Raw genomic sequence first — 8,327 nt, 5'->3', positions numbered from 1 at the left:
TTGCTACAACTGTACATGGTATTGGTGAGACCACACCTAGAGTAGTGCATACAGTTTGGTCTCCTTTAAGGAGGGATATACTTGCATTGGAGGCAATTCAGAGAAGGTTCACAAGGTTGATTCCTGAGATGAAGGGGTTATCTTAAGAAAGGTTGAGTAGGTTGGGCCTATACTCACGAGTTTAGAAGAATGAGAGGTGATCTTATTGAAATGTATAAGATTCTGAGGGGGCTTGACAGAGAGAATGTTTCCCCTCGTGGGAGAATCTAGAGCTAGTGGGCATAGTTTCAGAATAAGGGATTGCCCATTTAAAATCAATGAGGAGGAATTTCTTCTCAGAGGTCCATGCATCTTTGGAATTTTCTACCCCAGAGAGCTGTGGAGGCTGGGTCATTGAATATATTTAAGGTGGAAATAGACAGATTTTTGAACGATAAGGGAGTCAAGGGTTATGGGGAGCGGGCAGAGAAGTGAGGCCAAGATCAGATCCGCCATGATCTTATTGATTGGCGGAGCAGGCTTGAGGGGCCAAGTGGCCTATATCTGCTCCTATTTATTATGTTCTTATGTAAGCTGTGAGGAGGACACAAAGAGCCTGCAAAGGGAGATAGACAGGTTTAGGTAATAAGGTGGCTAATGGAGTATAATGTGGGGAATTGTGAGGTTATTCATTTTGGTAGGAAGAATAGAAAAAATAATTTTTAAAATGGTGACCAATTATTAAATGCTGGTATTCAGAGGGATTTTGGAATCCTCGATCAGAAAGTTAGCATGCAAGTATAGCAAGCAATTAGGAAAGCAAATGACATATTGGCCTTTATTGCAGGGGGCTTTGAGTACAAGACTAAGGAGGTCTTATTGCAATTGTACAGGGCTTTAGTGAAACCAGACCTGGAGTACTGTGCACAGTTTTGGTCTCCTTATCTGAGGAGGGACATACTTGCAATGAAGGTTCACTAGATTGATCCCTGGGATAAGAGGGTTGTCCTATGAGGAGAGATTGAGTTTAGAGGTGATCTCATTGAAATATATAAGATTCTGAGGGGGGTTGCCAGGGTAGATGCTGAAAGAGAGGCCAAGATCAGATCCACCATGATCTTATTGATTCAGAGAGTTGTGAATTTGTGGAATTCTCTACCACAGAAAGTTGTGGAGGCTAGTTCGTTAGATATATTCAAAAGGGAGTTAGATGTGGTCCTTATGGCTAAAGGGATCAAGGGGTTTGGAGAGAAAGCAGGAATGGGGTACTAAAGTTGCATGATCAGCCATGATCATATTGAATGGTGGCACAGGCTTGAAAGGCCAAATGGCCCAGTCCTGCACCTATTTTCTATGTTTCTATGAAAGGTTGTTTTTCCGGCTGTAGAGTCGAGAACTGGAGGGCATAGTCTCAGGATAAGGGGTAGGCCATTTGAGACTGAGATGAGGACTAATTTCTTCATTCAGAGGGTTGTGAATTCTTTGGAATTCTCTACCCCAAAGGGATGTGGATGCTCAGTCATTGAATATATTCAAGGCTGCGATGAATAGATTTTTGGACTCGAGGGGAATCAAGGGATTATTGGGATCTGTGGGTGTTGAAGATAAGCCATGATCTTATTGAATGGGGGAGCAGGCTCAAAGGGCTGTTTGGCTGCTCCTGCTCCTAATTCTGATTTTCTTATGTTACTAAGGTGGAAGTCTTGGTGATGGTGATGGACTGTGATTTGCATCAATGTATAATATTGCATCAGGAAGGTTTACAATAGACAAGCCTGACTGACTGTTTCAACCAGAACTCTTATCACTCTGAAATCAACTCATGGACCGGGTAGAATTTATTCAACTCAGTGTTGGAATGAATGACTGACTGGTTCCCACTACCAGCTTCGTGCTCCTGGTTCGAGCTCCATCAAACGACACAGCTGTACAAGGTGGTCTGCAACCTCTGGGTGCCCATTACCACCAGTCACCAGTTCCGATCCATTGTTGGAGCCTAAACCAAAGGGTGAGCTTTTGGCCAGGGCTCTCCCTGACCCACCATTCAGGCTACAGTCTCATTCCCCAACCATCTTCCCCAGGAGAGTTTCTTTGGGTTCAGGGAGGGGCTGTAGTGTGGACCCTGTGGGTCACTGCCCATCCGCACTCACCCAACATGGCCCTGCACCGGGAGCCTCACCCATGCACCGCATCAGACCCCGCCCACAATCTCTGGCCCGCTCAGGCCCCGCCCACAATCCCTCGCCCGCCCATCCACACACACCGTCCAGGCCCCGCCCACCCACATACACTGCCCAGACCCCGCCCACTGCACAGGTCCCGTCCACGGCCTCACATGCATCGCATCAGACCCCGCCCACAATCCCTGGCCCGCCCAGGTCCCGCCCACTGTCCAGGCCCCGCCCGCCCTCAGATCACGCCCTCTGCCGAGGACCTTCCCCCAGCGGCCCCGCCGTCACCAACCACTCCGTAGTGCGTGCTGGCCCTGCCCCCAGCTCGTGGTTCCCGCACCAGACTACGGTGATTGGCTGCGCTCTGAATGCGGGTTTCGGTCATTGTTCCGCTGAACCAATCACTCGCGCCTTCTCCCTCCCGCGCGCTGCCTCGCCCCCGGCATCTCCATTCACAAAACACAACATTGCGGCCCCGCCACTCACTGCTTCCGGGTTACTGTGCTGCACTGCAGGGGGAAGCGGAGCCGAGGTAAGAGAGTGGCCGGAGGACAGGGACTATAACTAACTCGTGATCAAAACTGTAACTAATTACAGTAACCGATTCTGTAATTAACTAGTATACAACACAGTACCGGTCTCTGAGATTGAGCTGTTTGATAATTAGCTGAATGGTGCAGCCTGGTAAGTTCGATCAGTAAAGGGAACTACTCCTGACAAGAGTCTGAACAGCAGAGTGCTTTAATATTTGATTTCCTGGTCTGTCACGTCTGCGACTTTGATATGTCACACCTGCATCGAAACCAACACTTTTCAGGATGTGGCTTATGCTGACGAGGCACCCGATTCATTGCCCATCCCTGAGCTTGCGTCCTTTACAACTGAGTGGATTACTGGGCTGCTGGAGGTGGAATTGGGAGTGAAGCAGTGAGTGTGTGGCAGGTTCCCTACCCTCCGACACAGCAGTCAACCCGTTGGGTTTTTCCCACAATTTGGCAGTTTTTACACTGGTGCCAGTCCATAAATGACCAGAGTTTAGTTTCACAACTTTGCACGGTGGGATTTGAACCCACAGATTACAGAGCCACCGTGCTCCATGCCCATCGACACACAACTATCCAAGGAGAAGTTGTCTCTGAGCCAGTCCTGTAAAGGACCCTGGCAGCAGGTCATTCACGCTCTCCTCTCAACCGCACCAAGCTCCTGATTCCCTGGAAATTCTTGAAGATTTTTGTGCAGTAAAGAAAACATTTGAAGTTCAGTTCTGACCCTCTGAAGTATTCAATGGTAGTCGAGATGGCAATGTCTGGCTAGGGGGAGGGGAATGGGAGTGGCACTGGAAGGTGGAGTGACAGCGGTACTGCTTAGTGGGCTGCTTTCTGCTCAGGCGATTAGAGACGAGAAGTCCTTCCCCCGATAGGTTCTGAGTTTTCTGGTCAAACCTTTAGCACAGTGCTCGGCCCGCCCTGAATCCCAGTCCTGCCAGTGTGCGTGCCGGGCTCTGTCTGCAGTTTTCTCTCTGTGTTTTACTGCGTTTGTAAGTTCCTACGTTTCTTTCCCAGTGTCAGGATGATGCAGACAGAATCGCTCTTACACAGCGGCTACTCGCACCCCCTGCTCCGTGCTTGGCAGACCTGCGCTACCACCTTCACCGCAAGCAACCTGATCTACCCCATCTTTGTAACGTAAGTGCGGGCGGGGGAAGCGACAAGGAATGTGACCCTGAGAGTTTTATATAAAACATGAGTACACCACTACACCCGTTCCATTGAGAATGGCAATGCTGCGATTGGTCGCGGAGTTGGTGGTAGTTCATGCCCAGGACAGGTGCAGGCTCAATGTTGGTGCTCTGTGACATTGACTGACTGACATTTACTGTCTGCCCTTTCAGTGATGATGCCAATGCCGTGGAACCCATTGCCAGCCTCCCGGGACAGGCCAGGTAGGAAAAACTTTTGTGTAGTGTCCCGCTGTGGGAGTGACTCCCTCATCCTCCTCTCTCCCTCTCTTTCTCCCTCACCTCCTCCCCTCTTTCTATCTCACTCACACTCCCTCACCCCCAGGAAGGATAGGCAGAGAGGAAAAGGAGGCGGGGTGGTGTTGCTGGTTAAAGAGGAAATTAATGCAATAGTAAGGAGGGATATTAGCCTGGACGATGCAGAATCGGTATGGGTGGAGCTGCGGAATACCAAAAGGCAGAAAACGCTAGTGGGAGTTGTGTACAGACCACCAAACAGTAGTAGTGAGGTTGGGGACAGCATCAAACAAGAAATAAGGGATGTGTGCAATAAAGGTACAGCAGTTATCATGGGCGACTTTAATCTACATATTGATTTGGCTAACCTAACTGGTAGCAACGCGGTGGAAGAGGATTTCCTCGCTCTCCTTTCTCTCGCTCGCGCGCGCGCGCACCCCCTCTCTCTCTCTCGCTCGCGCGCGCGCCCCCTCCCTCTCTCTCGCTCGCGCGCGCGCCCCCTCTCTCTCTCTCGCTCGCACGCGCGCCCCCCTCTCTCGCTCGCGCGCGCGCGCGCACCCCCTCTCTCTCTCGCTCGCGCGCGCGCCCCCTCTCTCTCTCGCTCGCACGCGCGCCCCCTCTCTCTCTCGCTCGCACGCGCGCCCCCTCTCTCTCTCGCTCGCGCGCGCGCCCCCTCTCTCTCTCTCGCTCGCGCGCGCGCCCCCTCTCTCTCACTCGCGCGCGCGCCCCCTCTCTCTCGCTCGCGCGCGCGCCCCCTCTCTCTCTCTCGCTCGCGCGCGCGCCCCCTCTCTCTCTCTCGCTCGCGCGCGCGCCCCCTCTCTCTCTCTCGCTCGCGCGCGCGCCCCCTCACTCTCTCTCGCTCGCGCGCGCGCCCCCTCACTCTCGCTCGCGCGCGCGCCCCCTCTCTCTCTCTCGCGCGCGCGCCCCCTCTCTCTCACTCGCGCGCGCGCCCCCTCTCTCTCTCTCGCTCGCGCGCGCGCCCCCTCTCTCTCTCTCGCTCGCGCGCGCGCCCCCTCTCTCTCACTCGCGCGCGCGCCCCCTCTCTCTCTCTCGCTCGCGCGCCGCCCCCTCTCTCTCTCTCGCTCGCGCGCGCGCCCCCTCTCTCTCTCTCGCTCGCGCGCGCGCCCCCCTCTCTCTCTCTCGCGCGCGCGCCCCCTCTCTCTCTCTCGCTCGCGCGCGCGCCCCCTCTCTCTCTCTCGCTCGCGCGCGCGCCCCCTCTCTCTCGCTCGCGCGCGCGCCCCCTCTCTCTCTCTCGCTCGCGCGCGCGCCCCCTCACTCTCTCTCGCTCGCGCGCGCGCCCCTCTCTCTCTCTCGCTCGCCGCGCCCCCTCTCTCTCTCTCGCTCGCGCGCGCCCCCTCTCTCTCTCTCGCTCGCGCGCGCGCCCCCTCTCTCTCTTCGCTCGCGCGCGCGCCCCCTCCCTCTCTCTCTCTCGCTCGCGCGCGCGCCCCTCTCTCTCTCTCTCGCTCGCGCGCCCCCTCTCTCTCTCGCTCGCGCGCGCGCCCCCTCTCTCTCTCTCGCTCGCGCGCGCGCCCCCTCTCTCTCTCTCGCTCGCGCGCGCGCCCCCTCTCTCTCTCTCGCTCGCGCGCGCGCCCCCTCTCTCTCTCTCGCTCGCGCGCGCGCCCCCTCTCTCTCTCTCGCTCGCGCGCGCGCCCCCTCTCTCTCTCTCGCTCGCGCGCGCGCCCCCTCTCTCTCTCTCGCTCGCGCGCGCGCCCCCTCTCTCTCTCTCGCTCGCGCGCGCGCCCCCTCTCTCTCTCTCGCTCGCGCGCGCGCCCCCTCTTCTCTCTCTCGCTCGCGCGCGCGCCCCCTCTCTCTCTCTCTCGCTCGCGCGCCCCCTCTCTCTCTCTCTCGCTCGCGCGCGCGCCCCCGCTCTCTCTCTCTCGCGCGCGCGCGCGCCCCCTCTCTCTCTCTCGCTCGCGCGCGCGCCCCCTCTCTCTCTCTCGCTCGCGCGCGCGCCCCCTCTCTCTCTCTCGCTCGCGCGCGCGCCCCCTCTCTCTCTCTCGCTCGCGCGCGCGCCCCCTCTCTCTCTCTCGCTCGCGCGCGCGCCCCCTCTCTCTCTCTCTCGCTCGCGCGCGCGCCCCCTCTCTCTCTCTCTCGCTCGCGCGCCCCCTCTCTCTCTCTCGCTCGCGCGCGCGCCCCCTCTCTCTCTCTCGCTCGCGCGCGCGCCCCCTCTCTCTCTCTCGCTCGCGCGCGCGCCCCCTCTCTCTCTCTCGCTCGCGCGCGCGCCCCCTCTCTCTCTCTCGCTCGCGCGCGCGCCCCTCTCTCTCTCTCGCTCGCGCGCGCGCCCCCTCTCTCTCTCTCGCTCGCGCGCGCGCCCCCTCTCTCTCTCTCGCTCGCGCGCGCGCCCCCTCTCTCTCTCTCGCTCGCGCGCGCGCCCCCTCCTCTCTCTCTCTCGCTCGCGCGCGCGCCCCCTCTCTCTCTCTCTCGCTCGCGCGCCCCCTCTCTCTCTCTCGCTCGCGCGCGCGCCCCCCTCTCTCTCTCTCGCTCGCGCGCGCGCCCCCTCTCTCTCTCTCGCTCGCGCGCGCGCCCCCTCTCTCTCTCTCGCTCGCGCGCGCGCCCCCTCTCTCTCTCTCGCTCGCGCGCGCGCCCCCTCTCTCTCTCTCGCTCGCCGCGCGCCCCCTCTCTCTCTCGCTCGCGCGCGCGCCCCCTCTCTCTCTCTCTCGCGCGCGCGCCCCCTCTCTCTCTCTCGCTCGCGCGCGCGCCCCCTCTCTCTCTCTCGCTCGCGCGCGCGCCCCCTCTCTCTCGCTCGCGCGCGCGCCCCCTCTCTCTCTCTCGCTCGCGCGCGCGCCCCCTCTCTCTCTCTCGCTCGCGCGCGCGCCCCCTCTCTCTCTCTCGCTCGCGCGCGCGCCCCCTCTCTCTCTCTCGCTCGCGCGCGCGCCCCCTCTCTCTCTCTCGCTCGCGCGCGCGCCCCCTCTCTCTCTCTCGCTCGCGCGCGCGCCCCCCTCTCTCTCTCTCGCTCGCGCGCGCGCCCCCTCTCTCTCTCTCTCGCTCGCGCGCCCCCTCTCTCTCTCTCGCTCGCGCGCGCGCCCCCTCTCTCTCTCTCGCTCGCGCGCGCGCCCCCTCTCTCTCTCTCGCTCGCGCGCGCGCCCCCTCTCTCTCTCTCTCGCTCGCGCGCGCGCCCCCTCTCTCTCTCTCGCTCGCGCGCGCGCCCCCTCTCTCTCTCTCTCGCTCGCGCGCGCGCCCCCTCTCCTCCTCTCTCTCTCTCTCGCTCGCGCGCCCCCTCTCTCTCTCTCTCGCTCGCGCGCGCGCCCCCTCTCTCTCTCTCGCTCGCGCGCGCCCCCCTCTCTCTCTCTCTCGCTCGCGCGCGCGCCCCCTCTCTCTCTCTCTCTCGCGCGCGCGCCCCCTCTCTCTCTCTTCGCTCGCGCGCGCGCCCCCTCTCTCTCTCTCTCGCTCGCGCGCCCCCTCTCTCTCTCTCTCGCTCGCGCGCGCCCCCTCTCTCTCTCTCGCTCGCGCGCGCGCCCCCTCTCTCTCTTCTCGCTCGCGCGCGCGCCCCCTCTCTCTCTCTCTCGCTCGCGCGCGCGCCCCCTCTCTCTCTCTCGCTCGCGCGCGCGCCCCCTCTCTCTCTCTCTCGCTCGCGCGCGCGCCCCCTCTCTCTCTCTCGCTCGCGCGCGCGCCCCCTCTCTCTCTCTCTCGCTCGCGCGCGCGCCCCCTCTCTCTCTCTCTCGCTCGCGCGCGCGCCCCTCTCTCTCTCTCGCTCGCGCGCGCGCCCCCTCTCTCTCTCTCGCTCGCGCGCGCGCCCCCTCTCTCTCTCTCGCTCGCGCGCGCGCCCCCTCTCTCTCTCTCGCTCGCGCGCGCGCCCCCTCTCTCTCTCTCTCGCTCGCGCGCGCGCCCCCTCTCTCTCTCTCTCTCGCTCGCGCGCCCTCTCTCTCTCGCTCGCGCGCGCGCCCCTCTCTCTCTCTCTCTCGCTCGCGCGCGCGCCCCCTCTCTCTCTCTTCGCCGCGCGCGCGCCCCTCTCTCTCTCGCTCGCGCGCGCGCCCCCTCTCTCTCTCTCGCTCGCGCGCGCGCCCCCTCTCTCTCTCTCTCTCGCTCGCGCGCGCGCCCCCTCTCTCTCTCTCTCGCTCGCGCGCGCGCCCCCTCTCTCTCTCCTCTCTCTCGCTCGCGCGCGCGCCCCCTCTCTCTCTCTCCTCGCTCGCGCGCGCGCCCCCTCTCTCTCCTCCTCTCGCTCGCGCGCGCGCCCCCTCTCTCTCTCTCGCTCGCGGCGCAGC

General features: G+C 61.6%; 1 long non-coding RNA gene across 2 annotated transcripts; it reads left to right on the top strand.

The window, feature by feature from the left end:
- The first annotated feature begins 2,576 nt into the window (after positions 1 to 2,576).
- Positions 2,577 to 4,100, top strand: LOC139243239 (uncharacterized). 2 transcript variants are annotated; one of them, XR_011589533.1, is made up of 3 exons: positions 2,577 to 2,682; positions 3,713 to 3,835; positions 4,042 to 4,100. It is a non-coding gene; the product is annotated as an uncharacterized lncRNA (long non-coding RNA). The 2 variants fall into 2 exon arrangements; XR_011589534.1 differs by lacking the exon at positions 2,577 to 2,682 and adding an exon at positions 2,706 to 2,834.
- Positions 4,101 to 8,327: the final 4,227 nt, after the last annotated feature.

This window comes from Pristiophorus japonicus, unplaced genomic scaffold (genome assembly GCF_044704955.1).
Source record: "Pristiophorus japonicus isolate sPriJap1 unplaced genomic scaffold, sPriJap1.hap1 HAP1_SCAFFOLD_1638, whole genome shotgun sequence".
NCBI classification, from domain to species: Eukaryota; Metazoa; Chordata; class Chondrichthyes; family Pristiophoridae; genus Pristiophorus; species Pristiophorus japonicus.
This window is presented reverse-complemented; position numbering and strand designations above follow the sequence as displayed.